Source organism: Equus caballus, chromosome 3, assembly GCF_041296265.1.
Source record: "Equus caballus isolate H_3958 breed thoroughbred chromosome 3, TB-T2T, whole genome shotgun sequence".
In the NCBI taxonomy this organism is placed as follows: Eukaryota; Metazoa; Chordata; class Mammalia; order Perissodactyla; family Equidae; genus Equus; species Equus caballus.
The window spans coordinates 34,916,113-34,935,848 of NC_091686.1; the positions used below are offsets into that span (position 1 = coordinate 34,916,113).

The window sequence follows — 19,736 nt, forward strand, 5'->3', positions numbered from 1 at the left end:
GACAGCTGGGCAGTATCCCTGTCTGCAGTCAAGGAATCTCCTCCGTGCAGGAGCCACATCCGACTCAGCGGAGATGGAGCAAGAAGTCCCAGGCCATGGGTCAGCAGATATGTGCTGACTGCCCACTCTCTTGCTAGTAGCTGTGTAGGCTTGAGCAAGCACCAAAGAATCTTCTGGAAGCTCAGTTCACTAGGCCGTGTGATGGGGCTGGAGCTGTGGTTCTCAGCACCCCTCACATGGTGGGCACCCAGGCCACACTTGGGAGGAGATATGGGCGCCCTGCAGCCTCCGCTGCAGATGCCCTCGCAGCCTTGGGCGGGGCTGCTCCTGGTGGCCGGGAGCTCCCCAGGCTGCCCTCTCCTGGCAGTTGGCAGGTGGGGAAGGCTGTGGTATGTCCCCGGTCCGAGAGAGGGGCACCAGGGGACAGCCCTGTGCTCCTTCTGGGACAGAGAACGCAGCCCAGGGTGGTGAGGGAGCACGGGATGTGAGGCCTGGCTCGTCCCACTCCTCCCCACTTGCCGTCCCCTCTGGCAGCCTTTGGCTGTAAGACAGGTGGGGTGTGAAGACCAGAGGTTGTGAGGGGCTTTCAAAACCACCAGAGGCGGGTCCCGCTGCCACTGCAGCCTGAGCACAACCGCTGCCGGTGCCAGCACACTCCTCTCTCCCCTACCAGGCACCCAGACCCCGAGCGTGGGAAATGGCCCCCCGGGAACATGGGGAGGCGTAGGGGCAAGTCTGCGCCCAGCCCTGAGCCCTGAGCCCTGAGCCCAGGGGCCCTGCCTGTCCCTGAGCCTCTGTGGCAGCAGCCGGGAGTGGAAGGCTGACCATGAGCCTCTCAGCCCCGGGGTCTGCGGCCAGCTTTGCGTGGAGCACTTGGTGGCGCCGGGCTCGGAGGTGTAGCTGAGGCGGGAAAGGAATGGACGGGTTTGGTTTGAGTTTACTACAACCCGGCTTAAAAGCATGCCAAGTCTATTTCGAGGCTGTGCAGAGTCATTTTATTTCTCATCCACATTTATGGGGATCATGATCCAATTAATCCTTTTGTTGCTCATGCAATGAAAGAGTGTGCAGCATGCTTTAAATGTTTCCCAAACTATGGCGGTTATTAAGTGAGTGACTCAGGCCCGGAGGTGTAGACAAGGGGGGCAGGAGGGAGAGGGCGGCCAGGACCCAGAGTCTGCAGAAGCAGATGGCGGAAGCGAGAGGCTGCCGTCTCCCAAGTCTCCTCTATCCCTCATCGGCTGCCCAGCGCAGCAGACTTTGCCGAAACATTCATTTGGCCTCGGAGGAAACTGCAGCCCGGAGCGGGGTTGAGGGCAACGAGGAGCCACACGTGCGCACTGGGCTGAGGTCTGGCTGCCGGCCGGCCCAGCTCCTGGCAGGGCGGGCTCAGTCCTGTGCATGGGGCCATCTCCTCCATGAGCCATTGCCCTGCCCCAGCCCCACAGCGTGACGTCAGCCCGGGAAGAACAGAGCAGGCGTTGTGAGGCGCCCAGCTAAGTAAACAGGCCCGGCCTGGTCTCCCCAGGGCGCGGGGGCTCAGACCTCCGACCTCCAAGACCCCACCAGCTGGAAGGTCCATGCTCCGAGGCAGGCCTGGCCTTCCCACCCGGCCTCTGGGGACCCACCTCCGGCCGAGCACCATGAAATAAGCCCTCAGCAGGCTGGGCGCGTGTTTCCTGTAGGAATATCATAGAACCGTTTACATAAAGAAAACTGCACAGCCTGAACATTTGCAGAGTGAACCCACCCAACCCCCCAGGTAGCACCCACCCAGATCCAGACCTTCCAGCACCGGATCCTCCCAGCCAGGACCCTCCCGGGAGGTGCCGACTAGCGCCTACCGTCTGCCCCCCATGGCCAGAGGGCAGCTCCTGATTTTGAATTTTCTGTACATGGGAGCATTCAGAATGTACTCTTGTGTTTGACTTTGCTGTTGTTGTTATTGTTGGGGAAGAGTGGCCCTGAGCTAACGTCTGTGCCAATCTTCCTCTATTTTGTATGTGGGACTGCGCCGCAGCATGGCTGATGAGTGGGTGGAGATCCATGCCTGGGATCTGAACCCACGAGCCCAGGCCATCAAAGCAGAGTGTGCGAACCTCACCACTATGCCACCAGGCCAGACCCTCTGGCTTTTCTTTTTAACCAACATTATGTCTCTGAGATTCACCCACATCTTGGGTGTGTCACATCCTGTTGTGAGAAAGCACCATTCTATTGTCTGTTCTGCCATTGGTAAGATTCCGGTTCTTTCCAATTTGGGACTTTCACCACTATGAACAAGCTTGAACATAGCTGTGGTGTACATCAGTCCACCCATTTCTGTAGGGACTGTCCCCAGAAGTAGAATTGCTAGGTCATCGGATGGGCGTACACTCAGCCCTCTTAGACGCCGCCAAACACACGTACAGCCTCTTTGTAGCAAGTTACACGTCCGCCCATGCCTGAGCCTTCCAGCGGCTCTGTCTCCTGGCCCACGTTTGTGATCTCTGTGCTTATGCTCTGTGTGGTGATTTTTTCACCATGGTCCTTCCAGTTTGTGTGTGAAGGGACACATCGTATTTCACCGACATTTCACTCTTGACTGGGACATTGAGAACTTCCAAACATCGTGAGCCATTGAGATGTCCTCTTTCGTGAGGTGTCTGCTCAAGTCTTTGTCACTCATCTAAGATGGTATTGTCTTTTTCTTGTTGATTTTAGAAGTATTCAAAAATATTTTCTGGATACCACTCTTTGTTGAAAAAAAGCGAATTGCAAATATATTCTCTACCTCTGTAGCTTGCATTGTTTCTTCTTTTTCCCCAACATTTGATTATGAAAATGGTCACACATCGAGAAAGCTTGAAATGATTCTACGGTGATCACTCGTACCCCCACCACTTGGACCCCGCCGTTGGCTAGACCCGCCCGATCATCTCACTGCCCATCTATTGACCTGTCAATCCACCTTATTTTTGGGGTGCATTTCAGAATAAGTCGCAGACTTTAGCATACATCACCCCAGGCTCTTGGGCGTGCATGTCACTAACCAGTGGGCAGTATCTGGTTACTGTGGTTGATTTTCTCCCAGGTAAACTTTAACTGCAGTGAAACACATAGTCTTAGGATGCCATTTAGTGAGTGCCGACAAATAGAAGCCCAAACTCGTCACATCATAGAACCCCAGGCTGTGCCCTCGTGTCTCTTCACAGACCATCCGTGTCCCTTGGTCTCTTCCGAGCCGCGACCCCTCCTCAGTCCCTGGTGACCCCGACGCTTTTGAGAAGGGAGTGCCGGCCTGTTACTTTGAGAACGGCCCTCGATTCATGTGTGTTTGACATTTTCCACGGTGAGACTGTAGTCGTGCGTTTGCAGGAGTCCTGCAGAAGTGAGGCTGTGTCCTGCTTGGGGCACAGGAGGCCTCTGGGTCCCACTCCCCGTGGCGGCTGCTTTGACCAGGGTTAGGTGGTGCCGCTCTCTGGGCAGTCAGCTCCTTTTTTCTCTTTGTAATTATGAGGTGTCTTGTAGGGAGCTGCTTTGTGACTTTGTAAATGTCGCATCACGCCTCCTGCTTTGGCTCACTAATTTTAGCCTCCATCCGCGATTCTTGCCAGGAATAGCTACTTACGCGTTTGACGAGCTCGCTTCCCCACGCCCGTCGGCCCCTCCACGGTTACTACTCGGCATGTGCTGTGAGAGGGGTCGCCTCGCCCCATGTATGGATTGAAGCGATGATTTATACCATATGGACTCACGGACGTTTATTTTATTCTATTCGTCATGATCCATTGCTGTCATTACTAATTTTGTTGCTGAAACTGTTCCGGACTTGCCTGGCCTCTTTGTACCATGAATGGGAACCGTCAGGGCAGCTGTTTGGTGCTCAAAGGAAAGAGGCCTCTCCTTTCGTGGGGGCATAAAGCTAACCGGCCCCCAGAGACCACGAAGGGCCGTCTGCGCAGAGGGCGAGTAGCTGCTGTGTCCGTGACTGGCACGCTGCAACAATTCAAAAGGACACACAGGGTGGCCTTGGCAACAATGTTCAGTTCTCAAGGGACGTTGCGGGTGGGGAGGTCTGGAGGCACCACTTGGGGGTCCCCCAAGCGGCGGGAGCTCTGTCATTCTTTCACAATGAAAATATGTCTACCTGTGACCCCTCCCCACCAAAACCGGCGCTCGCATTCCTGCGTTTCGGTTGGTCTGGGGCTTCACCATCCAGGCGGCCGGGCCCGCCTCTCCCAGCTGCTGCTCCCCATCTGGGGAAGGCGCTGGGGGCACCATCACTATGGCCCTCATGAGGTCTTCACGGCTTCCAGCGGCATGACCACAACCCCAGCCACGTGGCTCGCGTGTTTCCCACCGGGAGGTGACTCTAGCTCCGTGTCCGCTGAAGGAGGGGCATCATAAGGGAGGGTTCCAGGCGTTGGCGAGGGGCTGGCAAGCGGCGGAGGTGTGGGGGAGCGCCGTGACCCCTGGACGGGCAGCCACCTGCTCGGGAGGCTGCATCAGGGGCTCAGAGGCAGCGGGACCGTTCCCTTGGGGTGTTGAGGTTGTCCCAACACCCAGAGGGCACTGCTGGCCTTTGGGGACAGGCTCTTCTGTGTCCGCCATGCACAGGCCCACAGGCTGAGAAAGTGTCACACGAGCCACCTGCCCATGGAGCATCTTGAGCAGGTGAAGTCTCCACAGGAACCTCCGCCTGGCTCCTGTTTCTGCTCCATCAGTCGTGCTCGATTTTAACACACTCTTAATTTCCAGGAATGCAACTGCTGATCAAATCTGGAGACGGTGGCGCTGTGCGTTTTGGAGGTTTAGCAGGAGTGTGTTGTTCCCTGGGGACACCTCGTTGGCAACACTGTCCCGGACACTAAGCCCCCCCTCGTCCCTCAGGTGCGTCTGCCCGGTCACTGATTCTACAGACAGGAACACACGCCACAACGAGGGTCCGTCACGGGCCCTGTTCATTGCACCTGAACTAGGACATGCCTCTGACATCGTGTGTGGGAACGGATCCTCACTTCTATTCTAGGATCATGAAGACACTCGTTATTACAAACAAGTGGGGGGAGGCCTAGGGGGGAACAGCATGGGACAGGGTGGGAGGCGGGGGGCTGGTTGAAGCCCCTGGTTGGGGGTCCCTGGGCTCTTGGCTGGCAGGAGTTTTCCCACTGCCCCCTCTCCACGCGAGTCCTTGGATGAGCCTAGGATGGGCTCAGCGAGCTGCCTCAGCGTGACCTGTGGTCTGTAGGCTCTGAAAGAGGGGACCCTCCGGACGCCTCTGCTGCTGGGAGAGTGCCGTGGAGAACCGGGGCGCAGTGGAGAAGCAGAGGCCCATGAAGGGGCAGTTGCCCCAAAGTCACCCAGCAAGTCGGCGGCAGGCACAGCCGAGAACCCACGGCTCCAAACTCCCCAGGACTGCCTCTCCCGGGTCCCCCAGCCCTGGCTAGGCCTCAGGGGCTGAGTTCTGGGTCCCGGCAAGTGTTAGAAAATGCTGATGCCCAGCCCCACCCTAAGAGACTCTGTTGCTAACTGGCCTGGGGCAGCCTGGGACTCTGGATTTTCCCAAGCTCCCCAGGGGATTTAGTTCAGCTCCCTGGGGCTGCTGTAACAAAGTACCACAGACTGAGTGGCTTAAAACCACACAAATTTACTGTCTTTCCCTTCTGGAGGTCAAAGTCTGAAATCGAGTTGTCGCAGGGTCATGAATCCACCAAAGGCTCTAGCGGAGGGTCCTTCCTTGTCTCTTTCAGCTCCTGGGGGCTCCAGGTGGCCCCTGACTTGTATGAATCACTCCAGTGTCTGCCTCCGTCTTCATACGGTCTTCCGTCTGTGTCTGTGTCTCAAATCTCTCTGCCTTTCTTTATAAGGACACCAGTCTTGGGCTTCAGGGCCCACCCAAATAACCTAGGGTTATCTCAGCTGGAGATCCTTAACTTGATTGTATCTGCAAAGACCCTTTTTCCGAATAAGGTCACATTCACAGCTACAAGGTGGCTGTATCTTGGGGGGAGGGAAAGGCATAATTCACCATCATCACCATCATCATCCTCACCATCATCATCACCATCATCATCATCCCCACCATCATCATCCTCACCATCATCATCCCCACCATCATCATCCTCACCATCATCATCCCCACCATCACCAACATTATGAGCTCACCGTGATCATCACCATCACTACCATCACCATAATCATCGTCACCATCAGCAGCAGCAGCAGCATCACCATCATTATCATCATCACCATTACCGTCAGCCTCATCTTCTTCACCATCATCATCTTCACCATCATCATCACCACCATCCCCACCTTCCTCTTCTTATTTCACTTGAGGACAAGATCCATGTCATCTCCCTCTTAGTGTCCCCTTGGTGCCTACCATAGGGCCTGCCTATGGTGGGTGCTTAGCAAATGTCTGTGGAGTAAATTAAAGAAATTAGCTTATTAAGCTCCAGCCACATCCGCGTTCTTCATTTTAATAATAGTAACACAGCGCATTGAGGTCAACGTTGGACCCTCAGCTAGTTCATCTCAATCCTCACAGCAGTGCTTCCAGGTCAGTATTTGGAGCCCTTTTCACAGGTGAGGAAATCAAGGCGCAGGCGAGGTTCAGCCCAGGTCCCGGAGCTCGGGGTGCAGCTAGGATGCAAACGCTGTCTGAGGCGCTGACGCCTGTGCCTCGTCCCCACCAGGAATCCCATGAAGAACGACACTGCCCCTCACACTCAGGGCACTGGAACCCGTGGGGCAGTGACGGACACAGAAGGGCCTTGAGAACTTCAGAAGGAGGCATGTGTCCTCCGTCCAGCGCCGCGAGGAAGCAGAGCAGCCGCTTAGAAATCAAAGCAAAGCGACCGGCAGCCACAGAGAGACGCTGTCGTGTGAGTGCTCTTTGTGCTGAGTCCCCCAGAGTGCGTGCTGGCCGCCCACTACGCGCCAGGCACCATCGTCTCCCTGGGACGCCTGCGTGAGCCAGACTCGCAGTTGGTCGCCAGCCAGTCACTGGCTCCAGTCTCTGGGGTCCGGGGCTCACAGCCCCGTCCAGAGTGCCAAACAATCCGATGAAGACACCGGCTTTCCAAGAGACATAGCCATTAAACAACAGAAGCAGCCCTCTCCCAGGCCGGCCCCAACGCGGGTGGACGTGGAGGACCATGGCGCACACGGATCCTGCGTTCTTGTCTGCCACGCCAGGGGCAGCGCGTCAGTCCCCGTGCCCACACACGAAAGCTCCCGCCCAGCCCTGTTCCGGATGAGCGTCCTCCCTCCCGATTATGAGAGAGGAAATACAATATTATTTTAGGACTGGCCTCCGCATAATAGCCAGCAAGGGCAGAGAGAACAATCCAGCACTTATATCAAACACAAACAAGCCTGTCCGCTCGCTCGGCCTCTGCCCCAGGAAGGGGGTTTGGCATGGAGGACCCGGGACTTTCTGCACAGATGGCCGAGGCTCCGGGTCCGGCTCTGGAGCCGTCACAGCCTCGATGAAACCAGAGAGAGTGGAGGGAGGACGGGGCAAGAGCCCCCACATGCATGGAAGTCTGCAGAGGGCTCTCCGGGGGACTGGACAGGCCGCTCCTCTCTGCAGGCTTTCTAGGGCCGCTACTAGGAGCAGCCCCGGGAGAGCGCGGCCCAGGACAGCGTGGCCTCTGCAGTGACCCTAGGAGAGTGTGGCCTCTGCAGTGGCTCATGTACTCCTTGCACTCCTTCCCAAAGGAGATCTGAGTGGCATGTCCCCCCCAATTCTCCTCCTCTGGGAAGGGTGGGGAGTGGCCTGGCTTCAGGGAGGAGTGAACTTCTGGACCCCAGGGAGCTCTCAGCTGGGGTGCCCCCCGCTACCTGGGAATGAGCCCTGCCCCTGCGTAGCCCGGGGGCCCAGCACAGGCCGTCTCTCCTGGATCTAGGGCCAACTCCTGCTGGTGCCCTCAGACAAGTCACCCAGCCCTCTGAGCCTCGGTGGCACTTCCACCAAGAGGACCCAGTCCTGGCTGGCTCCAGGCTGGTGGCAAGGATCCGGGAGCAAATACTGAGCCTGTGATGCGCGTCCCACACACAGGCTGTGGCCGCACATCAGGTGACCCCAAGAGTCCCTCCCTCACCATATTACACCCAAGCCCACCTCCCAGGCTTTACCCTGTGCCCACACACATCAGGGGACCGTGTCCCAGCCTGACACACAGATGACATGCATTCCGCCCCTTTGGACCAAGACCTGGCTGTTTCTGCCCTGGGATCCTCCTCACTCCTTGGCCTGTAGGCTGAGCAGAGTCTGTTCTTTGTGGTGTTCCAAATCAGCAAGTGGCCGGTCCAGGGGTCCAATGGGGGCCGTCCAGCAGGATGGGGGTCTTTGCGGCCTGTCTCCCGCTTCTCCACAGTAGGAGGCAGCAAGCCACGTGGGAGAACATGGGAACCGAAGTCGGACACAAGAGGCTTTACTGTTGGCCCACTGCCCTTCACTGTGTGACCCTGGGCAAGTCACTTGGCCTCTCTGAGCTGGGAGATGCTAATGTCACAGCTCAGGAGCAGTCCCTGAGCGCATGGACATTCTCATGGTAATTTTGTGGGCGGCACGGTCCCACCACCCTGTCTCTCAGGAGGCTGTGCAGAGACAAGTGAGAGAAGCCCGGTGAAGCTCAGCCATCGAAGCCGCCGCCCAACCCTCGGCCCAGCTTCCAGGGATGTCGGCACAGTCACAACAACTTGCTCCCGCCGTGCCCTCAGAAACCACAGCCGTCTGCTCTGTCCCGTCCCGGGGACCCCTCCTCCCTGAGCGCCGGCTAGCGCAGGCCACGGTGGCTTTGAGCCCTTGGGCTGGGGCCACTGCTTTTAATTGCATTGTTTTCCTGTTTCAAAAATAATACCTGTTCTTTACACAAAGTTTGGAAACGATAGCAGAACCCAAACAGGGAAATTTCAAAATTACCCCTGATTCTCCAGCCCCGAGACGCCCGCTGCTGACTCTCCTGTGGGCCCCGGGCTGCCCGTGCTCAGGAGCCTGCCACCCTCTCTGTCCCCTTGTTGTAAAATTAGCACCGATGCCTCCTGTAAACGGTTCTCCACACTGGCGCACTGGGAGCAGTTTCCGCGTCAATAATGGGGCGGCTTCCGCAGAGCTCTCTGGCCACAGCTAACCCGCTCCTCGGTTGGGGGCGTTTAATGGAGATCGCTTCCTATTTTGGCATTGAAAAGGGTGTGGCAAGGGACACCTCCTCACCCTGAAGCTGATCGTCCCTCAGGATGAACTCGGAGAAATGAAGGAATCTCCCAGAAAATAGCACGTGTGGCTTCTCCCTGTCCCATACCCTGGCCAGCCTTGGGGATCGACCCGTGTCAAATCTCTGACAATTTGCTAAAGAAGAGCGACACCGTGTTACATGACTTTGTGGGAGCCGTGTTTTGTCTGCTTTGGCCGCTGATGTCTCTTTCCCGTGTCGCCCGCCCGTTTCTCAGTCTCCGGGCGCCTCAGTTTACTGGGGCTGCTGTAACAATGTACCACAAACTGGGGCAGTTAAAACAAGAGAAATTTATCCTCTCCCAGTTCTGGAGGCCAGAAGCCCAAAATCCAGGCGTTGCAGGGCTGTGCTCCCTCCGGAGTCTCCAGGGGAGGGTCCTTCCTGCCTCGTCCCGCTCCTGGGGCCCAGGCATCCCTGGGCTCCGGCCTCCGCCTCCACGGTCACATGGCCTTTTTCCCTGAGTCAGTGTCCAAATCCCCCTCTTATAGGGCAGCCAGTCATCAGATCAGGGCCCGTTCTAGGCCAGCGCAACCTCATCTTAACCTGATGGCATCTGCAAAGACCCTGTTTCCAGACAAGCCCACGTCCCCAGGTCACGGGCGTTAGAATTTGAACATTTCTTTCAGGGGACACAACCTAACCCACTGTACTGTGCTTGTCTCCTGGTGAATGGAAAGAGAAGTCTCCACAGAGAGATGACAGAGATCTCTGTGCCAGGCTCCGTCGGGTCTGAGAACTCAGAAAGGAGACCTGAGACCCCAGCTTCTGGTGACTCCGGGCTGAGGAGCTCAGGGCCCACCTGTCCCGGCTCCACCTTCCTCCAGGAGGGAAGAGAGTGAGCCCTGGGGAGTTCGCCATGAGGACAGGGAGTCCGTCTCGGCTGTGTCCCAGCACCTGGAACAGCACTGGGCCGAGGGCGGGTGTCCCCAAGGGTCTGCAGAGCACAGGCTCCGTGCCCAGCCCTCCCCTGCCTTGTCCCGTGCTCCTCAACCCTCCTTGAGAGGTGGGGACAGTCACCCAGAGGTCACCCCGAGGAGGAAACTGGGTCCAGGGAGTTCAGAATGCACCCAAGGTCACCCAAGTCTAGAGCAGTTGGCTCCATGGGACACACTGGGACCGCCACCCCAAGTCCGCCTGTACCCACTCACGCCTTGTCCCTGGAGAAGGAGGGGCGTGCCCAGGGCTTGCACAGCTGAGAAGCCTCAGGGCCCAGACTTGGGCCTCCCCTGACCACAGACCCCGTGGGAATCTATTTCCCTCCAAATCCAACGACATACAGCCACCGCCCGGGCCAGGTCCATTTGGACAGCCGACCCGCTGGACCTGCAGCCCTGGAGGCCAGTCTCTGCAGCCACCTGCACACAGCCCGGCCCAGCCAAGGAGCTGAGCGCTCGCCGGGTCCTCCCTATGCCCTCGGCTTCTAACTCACAGCTCCTGCGGCAGCTCCAATCATGCATTTCTGCATGCAGTCAAACATTTAGTCCCCTGCTTCAAAAAAAGAAGCCATTGCCGGGGCTGGAGCCAGCTCAGCATAATGCCCCTTATGTCCTGCCCTGGGAGGCCCTGTGACAGAGAAACCCTCTGTGTTCTCGGACGACCAGACCCCCCGCTCAGCCCCCGCCCACACAGCCCTTGAGTTGGGGCCAGCTCACTCGGGGCCCTGGCCACAGGAAGACAGGCTGGGGACAAGACAATCTTCATGGGGGACAGTCACACCAGCCCCCAGCCCTCATCCCCAATGTGCCCAGAGAACAGCGCTGGTGTGGGCTCCCAGCCCCACAACATGTGGCCTGTTTTAGAAGCATCTGCTCTGGCAGAGCTGAAGTCGCTTATGTCCATTTGAAGACATCACAGGTCCCTTTCTATACTTTTTAAGAGAAGCAAGTTCTTTAGTCTGTGTGTAACAACAATTAATAATAATAATAATGAGAAGGCGTGGAATTTCTGACCTCCTGCCGTGTGCCAGTGCTGGTCAACCCTAGCCCTCATGCTCCCCGACACAGCCCGGGGGAAGGTCCAGGCTCGGAGGCGCTGACTTGTCCCAGATCCACGCACAGCTGCCCGCAGACGCCATCAGCCTCACACTCACATGGACCTGGCGGTTCGCAGAGGACGTGGGGCATGTCCAGTGGCTTGATGGCCACCACAACCTCGTGAGAGAGGCCAGGCAGGACTGATCATCCCCACATGACAGAGGAGGAAACCTCCGCTCCAAGCAGGGGGACTTGCCAAACTCCCCAGCCACGCTTCTTGGAGGTGGATGTAAATTCAGCTCGTCTAGTTCTGCAGCAGAAAGTCGTGCCGTGGCTGAAACGCACTCACAGTCACCTGCGGAGTAGGCTTGGCTTTGGAGACATGGCACTCCTGGTTCCTGCTCTTCCTGGGTTGTGTGACAGTGAGTGAACCCAGCCGGTGCCCAGGGTCCACACTGGAGCTGACTGTGTGTTCTCGTGAAGTCAATGCATTTGCTATGCTTACTTTGCGCATCTGGGAGGCGTCGGTGTGCGTATTCTGAGATGTCAGGGGTCTGCTGTGCGTGTGCACACACATACACACACATGCAACCATCTGCACATGTCAGGCACCTACTCATTGCTGAAGTCTGGGTGAAGGCATAACCAAGACAGGCTTTGTTGAAACAGCGGCAGAAAACACAAATGTGCGAAGGAGGAAGGAGGACCCAGCCCTGGAAAAGCGCTTGGTAATACAGTAACACAAAACTGGATGGCAGGCAACCTCACACCCAGAAGGACCCTTTAGTCACCAGCCAGTGCAAACCCATTGTTTCACGGATAGGGAAACCAGAGCCCAGGGGGGAGGCAATGTAGCCGACGTCACTCCAGACCTGGTGCCCAGTCCATTCCTGTGAGTGAGCTCTCTCCCTTCATGCACAGTCCTGTGCCCGCCACCCACCCAGAGCTCAGCACCTCTGCCAAGTTCTATGTCACAAGTAGGGCAGGCAGGAAACAGGAGCTTTCTGTGAAGGAGAGAATTTGGAAGTAGTGAAACGTCATCATCACTTTCACCATCACCACCACCACCACCACCACCCTCACCATCAGCACCACCACCATCATCACCATCACCATCATCACCATCATCATCATCACCACCACCATCATCCCATCATCACCATCATCACCATCACCACCATCACCATCATCACCATCATCATCATCACCATCACCACCACCATCATCACCATCATCATCATCACCACCACCATCATCACCATCACCACCATCACCATCATCACCATCACCATCATCACCATCATCACCATCACCACCACCATCACCACCATCACCACCACCACCATCATCACCATCCTCACCATCACCATCATCACCATCACCATCATCACCATCCTCACCATCACCATCATCACCATCACCATCATCACCATCCTCACCATCACCATCATCACCATCACCATCATCACCATCATCACCATCACCATCATCACCATCATCATCATCACCACCACCATCACCACCACCACCACCACCACCATCATCACCATCCTCACCATCACCATCATCACCATCACCATCATCACCATCCTCACCATCACCATCATCACCATCACCATCATCACCATCACCACCATCACCATCATCACCATCATCATCATCACCATCACCACCACCATCATCACCATCATCATCATCACCACCACCATCATCACCATCACCATCATCACCATCATCACCATCACCATCATCACCATCATCATCATCACCACCACCATCATCACCACCACCATCATCACCACCACCATCATCACCATCACCATCATCACCATCACCATCATCACCATCCTCACCATCACCATCATCACCATCACCATCATCACCATCATCACCATCATCATCATCACCATCATCATCATCACCACCACCATCATCACCATCCTCACCATCACCATCATCACCATCACCATCATCACTATCCTCACCATCACCATCATCACCATCACCATCATCACCATCATCACCATCATCATCATCACCACCACCATCATCACCATCCTCACCATCACCATCATCACCATCACCATCATCACTATCCTCACCATCACCATCATCACCATCACCATCATCACCATCATCACCATCATCATCATCACCATCATCACCATCATCATCATCACCATCATCACCATCATCATCATCACCACCACCATCATCACCACCACCATCATCACCACCACCATCATCACCATCACCATCATCACCATCACCATCATCACCATCCTCACCATCACCATCATCACCATCACCATCATCACCATCATCACCATCATCATCATCACCATCATCACCATCACCATCATCACCATCATCACCATCATCATCATCACCACCACCATCATCACCACCACCATCATCACCATCACCATCATCACCATCCTCACCATCACCATCATCACCATCACCATCATCACCATCACCATCATCACCATCATCATCATCACCACCACCATCACCACCACCACCACCACCACCATCATCACCATCCTCACCATCACCATCATCACCATCACCATCATCACCATCACCACCATCACCATCATCACCATCATCATCATCACCATCACCACCACCATCATCACCATCATCATCATCACCACCACCATCATCACCATCACCATCGTCACCATCATCACCGTCACCATCATCACCGTCACCATCATCACCGTCACCATCATCACCATCACCATCATCACCATCACCACCATCACCATCATCACCATCACCATCATCACCATCATCACCATCACCATCATCACCATCCTCACCATCACCATCATCACCATCACCATCATCACCATCATCATCATCACCATCATCACCATCATCACCATCATCACCATCATCATCATCACCATCACCATCACCATCATCATCATCATCACCATCACCATCACCACCAACATCATCACCACCAACATCATCACCATCACCTCAGCATCACAACATAATGATGGTGGCAGTCCATTGGCTCTGTGCCAGGCACCATTTTAAGTACTTTACATACATCAATTCCTTGATTCACCAGGACAACCACTAACGGTAGTTTCCATATATTATCCTCATTTTTCAAAGGAGAAAACTGAAGCTCGGAGAGGAAACACAACTTGTCCAAAGTCACACAACAGGCAGGTGGCACAGCTGCCCTCCTCCACTGCCCACAGTCATGCTCTGCTGGGGACGCAGCAACTCCCTGGTGTACAGATTGTGGGAGTGTCTCACTGTGGCAACGGGAACATGTAAGGAGGTTTGGGGGAGTGAAATGAAGCAAGGGCCCCTGGAGAGCGGCAGAGCAGGACAGCGGTGTCAGGCTGCCTGGGGCTGAATGGGAGGCCACAGAGGGCTCAATGCAAAACACAAAGCCCCTTCAGGAGAGCTGGGCCCACCCAGCTGTGCCTCAAGCTGTCTCTCCCTCTCTGGGTCTCTGGTTTTTCATCTGTAAAACACAAAGGCTGTGCCAGACCATCCCCAAGAGACTTTCTGGTGCTGGCATTCCCAGACGCTCTGTTCAACTGTCATGTCACATGGTCACACTGACGTTAAGCACAGAGGGCTCCCTGGAGTTGGGGGCATCTTGAGCAGGTTTTAAAAGAGAGAAGGGGCTTCAAGTGTCACAGAGGAGAGCATTTCAGGCTGAGGGAAGGCTGTGTGGGGAGGAATGGATTTAGAGCATCGTGGATGCATGGGGCACTGCATGGGGTCAGGCACCACCTGAGGCGTGGGGTATACAAAAATGAGGGATACCTGGCATCCTGATGTCCAGCAGAAGCGGCCAATGCACAGAGAGGTGTAGCACAGTATGAAGTATGCACACCACAATCTCAGTGTCTACAGGAAGGCCTCATAGAGGAGGTGGCCTCCATGGGTCTTGGAGGATAAATAGGAGTTTACTGGGCTGGCAAAGTTGGCAGGAGGTAAGAGAACTTTCCAGGAAGAAGAAACATCAGACGCAGAGTGAGTGAGGCGTGGGAGACTGAGACGTATTTAGGGTAACACGGAGCAGCGTAGTGTGGCCTGAATAGGGTGGGAAAGGCAGGGAGGAGGAAGAGGGCAGACAGGCACTGAGACTAGGGGTGTGCTTGGGGCCGGGTGGGGAAAGGCCTTGAGTCCCCACCTGAGTGTGCATGTCATCGTCTGGGCACAGGGAGCCATGAGAAGCTGGTCAGCAGGGGTGAGAACTGACAAGGCCGGGCGCTGCTGGTGGACATTTTGAGAGGACGCAGTGCTATCACAGACACCAGCCCACCGTTGCAACTCCAGCACAGTATCTCAGTAAAAAATTCAGAATTTCAGTAAAAATGACCACGTGTGATTGTGCTGGGACAAGGGTGCAACCGCGTTCTGAGGGGCTGCACTAGTGCCCCGGAAGCGTGCAGTCTGGGCCTGCAGGTCTGGCCATGGCGTGGTGCCCGTGTGTCCAGAAGGTGCAAGACATGTAAACGTCCATTTGCTCCAAGCACACGCCTGGCAGTGAAATGCCCAGCCAGCACAGGGCCCCCAAAGCGCGGGAACCAGCTGCGTTCACACAAACCTGGCAAAGGCGCCAGGACTGTGCACACAGGCGACAGTCAGTGCTCTGCGTTCCCAAGGCAGGCCTGGCAGTGTGCACAGTTCTTCTGAGGTCCTTAGCAGGGTGACAGCCTCGGCCCAGGTGTGAGCAGGGTCAGGCGCCAGCTCCCATCCGCGGAAGGCGGCCTGGGAGGTGCGGTGGAGAAGCGCGGGGAGATGGAAGGGCCCGGGCCGAGCAAGCCGGTGACTGATGACATCTGCCCTGGTGCTGGGACGGAGCACGGCCCACGTGCTGACCCTTCACTTGTTCAGTGTTTCCTCTGCCGCGGCCACTGGAAGGGGCGGGGCCTCAAGAGACAAGGGCAGGGTCATTGGGTAAAGTGCAGAGGTTTTGTAGGGGTGTGTCTGTTTTCTTGCTAACTACAGAAAATAAAGGGGAAGAGGAAACGGTGCAACACTCAGAAATTTCTAGTGCCTCTTACAACTGCACCGCACGGTGCCTCTCCAAGCAGCAGGTCAGCTGCACTGCCCGTGGTGATAGAGACACGTCCTCTCACACCGTCCGGCACGGCGCCACGAACCACACGTGCCCCTGAGCGCTTGAACTGGGTGGGTGCGGCTGCGGGATTGAGTTCCCACTTTTATTTAATTTGAATGTAAACAGCCACTGTGGCTACTGTCCCCTATGGTGGACAACATGGCCTGGGACAGGGAGGGCCAGGGACGCCCGTCATGGCCAGGTTAGGCCAGAGCAAGGTTGCACGTGGTTTGCTTCTCTCTCCAGAGTCTCTGTAGCCCCCGGGGTCCTCCCTAGAAGGGGATGCCCAGGGATGGACTTACAGACAAACTGTCCTGCTCTTTCCCTGGAAGGCGTGGTGTAGAGGCAGCAACGGGCGTCGGGCCAGGAGGAGAGGCCAGGCTCAGGGCCACAGGAGCAGGGCGCACAGGTGAGGCCAGAGGCCGGTGGGCAGGACGCAGCAGAGAGACGAGAGCAAGAGCCAGGAGTGGCGGGCACACCAGGTTCTGCGGCTGAGAACCCTGGAGGACCAGGGGTAACGAGGAGCCTGGACGACAGGCCTCTTTAGGGTCGGGGCACAGCCATCGGCTGTAAACTTGCTGCCCCACCTCACTCCCACCCAGTGTCCAGCACAGATGTCAGCATGGGGCCTGCGGTCCCGAGGGTTCATTTGAGAGCTCCGAGAAGACCTCTCAGCCAATCCGAGGTGCCACGCCCACAGGACGCCCACAAAGCCCACTATCCCAGCCACTGCACTCAGGCAGGCAGCCGGGAGAGCGGGCAGCCCTCCACAGGAGCGTGCCCCCCAAGTGGCCCGAGGACCCTGGGTGACTGAGGTGTGGACAAGCAGGAAGGTCTGGGGTGATGCAGGAGACAAACTGATCTTCCCTGGCTCTGGGGACAAGTGGCTGTGGGACCGGGACCCTGCGCTCTGTGTCATCACACCCTGAGCACCCCCTGGGGACAGGAGGCCTGAGGCCGGGCCCGGCCAGGAGACCCAGTGGGTACAAGTCCCGGGAAGGACAGGCCGGGCCGCTGCAGCAGACGCGAGGTGGAGCAGTGGTTTCCCTCTCGGGGCTGTTCTGACTGTGAGCTGTGAGTCACAGCCACTGGGGACGTTTGTGAAAGAACGATGGGGAAAGTAAGACCCCCAGGAAAGATGCTGTTGACCACGGCCCACCAGATTCTGAGGGCTGGATGCCGTCACCGACAAGGGGCCAGGGACGGGGAAACTGAGGCAAGTGGGAAGGCCGCTTGCCAAGGCCTGCTGGTGAGAGGCAGAGCAGGATTTGAACCCAGAACTTGGCTACGCTGCCTCTCAGAGCAGCCTCTGGGCCCCTCCCCAGCTTGGGCGAGTCCAGAGGACTAAGGAAAGTGAGCTTGCGACATTCTCACAGCGTCCCCTCCCTCCCCCGCCACCGGGCCACATGGCCCGCAGCTGGTGAACCGTCACCATCAGAAGCGCAATCAGTGACGCATGGGCCTGGCCCTCCTCTCCTCTCACAGGGCTCCTTCCAGTGTCTTCCAGCTCCTCGTGGGCTCATTTATTCAGACACGAGCCTCTGTGTGCAGCCCCGTGTGGACACTGAGGTTGCACCTGAGCGAGATGGAGCCCTGCCCTCCACTCAGGGGTCCTGAGTTCCAGAGGAAACAGGTGTGAACACACACTCTCACACACACACACTCACATATGCACACACTCTCACACATACACACTCCCGCAGACGCATACACTCTCACACACACACACTCACATATGCACACACTCTCACACACACACACTCACATATGCACACACTCTCACACACACACTCTCACATATGCACACACTCTCACACACACACTCTCACATATGCACACACTCTCACACATACACACTCCCGCAGACGCATACACTCTCACACACACACACTCACATATGCACACACTCTCACACACACACACTCACATATGCACACACTCTCACACATACACACTCTCGCAGACGCATACACTCTCACACACACACTCTCACATATGCACACACTCTCACACACACAACTCACATATGCACACACTCTCACACACACACACTCACATATGCACACACTCTCACACACACACTCTCACATATGCACACACTCTCACACATACACACTCTCGCAGACGCATACACTCTCACACATGTGTAGATACATGTACACACTCAAGTACATGTACATACACGCTTTCTCACACATGCATATACATACACTCACATACACACCCATATGCACACACTGACATACACTCACACGTGTATACACACATCTTCACGGACATATACACACACTCTTTCACACATACACACTTAGATGCATGCTTTCTCTCATAACTATAAGCACACATGTGCATACTCATGTGCACACACACTCCCTCTAACATCATATACACACATACACACAGCCACATCAATAAACACACTGGCACACATGAATCCTCTCACACACATACACACATGTGTACACATGTGCATACACACTCACGCACGTGCATCCATACGTGTGTATCCACACACATGCAGAGTTGAGATCAGGCTGCCTACCCACCCACCCGGTGCTGTCCACTCCCATCCCGGCATTCTCCCTGAAGGAGGCGTCCTTCCGGTGGAAGGACGAGAGGTGGCGTGCTGGCAGTGCCTGGCAGGGTCGGTCAGGACATCAGGGATGGCCAGGGCCCAGGCCTGGGGCCACCTGAACATCTGCTGACACCCAGAACGGGACCTGGTTCCAGACCCAGACCTGCCGGCTCTGCGCCCAGCCGGGGCCGCTGGCTCTGCGGGCCGGATGCACCGGGGCCATCGGAAAGCGGCGCCGCACAGCCGGCCTGTCGACGGCTCTTCAAAGATGCAGGAGTTTCCGACGGGCTGCCTGGTTCTCGTGAAGCCAGAGGGAGCCGTTGTCAGGCCGTAGCGGCAGGTGGCAGAAAGGGAAGCAGGACTTTCTAATGTCGCCATGAGGAAGAAGTGCCGGCATAGGTGTGGGCCGCACGGGGACGGATAAGCCGGTCGGCGAGAAAGCGGCCAGGGCAGCATGCCACATTTTCTCTAGAAGAATGTTGGAAGTTTCGGTGGCCAGGTATGGAAAAAGAAACCTCCGCACACTGAAGTCATTCATGGCGAGCGGAGCGGGGGCGTCTACACAGGCCAGGTGGTGCGGGCACCGCGGCTCACAGGCCGCCCGGGCCACAAGGGCCGGTTGTGTCCGCGGGCCCTTGCTGGTCACCCCGGCAACACGAAAACACACATCAATGCGCCTTTGACAGCCGGGCCTTCCTCGCAGCCTCCGAATAAATGACTGAGCTGAGCAAAATGTAAATTCATAGTTATCCCTCAGAGACATAATTATAGGAAAAAAACAAGGACAGTGGCATTTGGACCAAGGACGGCTGGCCCCTTTCCTGCTGCCCGGCGTGGTGTCAGGGGGTGTCCAGGAC

General features: G+C 56.4%; 1 long non-coding RNA gene across 1 annotated transcript; it reads right to left on the reverse strand.

The window, feature by feature from the left end:
- Positions 1-978: 978 nt before the first annotated feature.
- Positions 979-7,213, reverse strand: LOC138923413 (uncharacterized). The gene is made up of 2 exons (XR_011436975.1): positions 6,135-7,213; positions 979-6,104 (listed from the first exon to the last, which is right to left on the reverse strand). It is a non-coding gene; the product is annotated as an uncharacterized lncRNA (long non-coding RNA).
- Between the last annotated feature and the right edge of the window lie 12,523 nt (positions 7,214-19,736).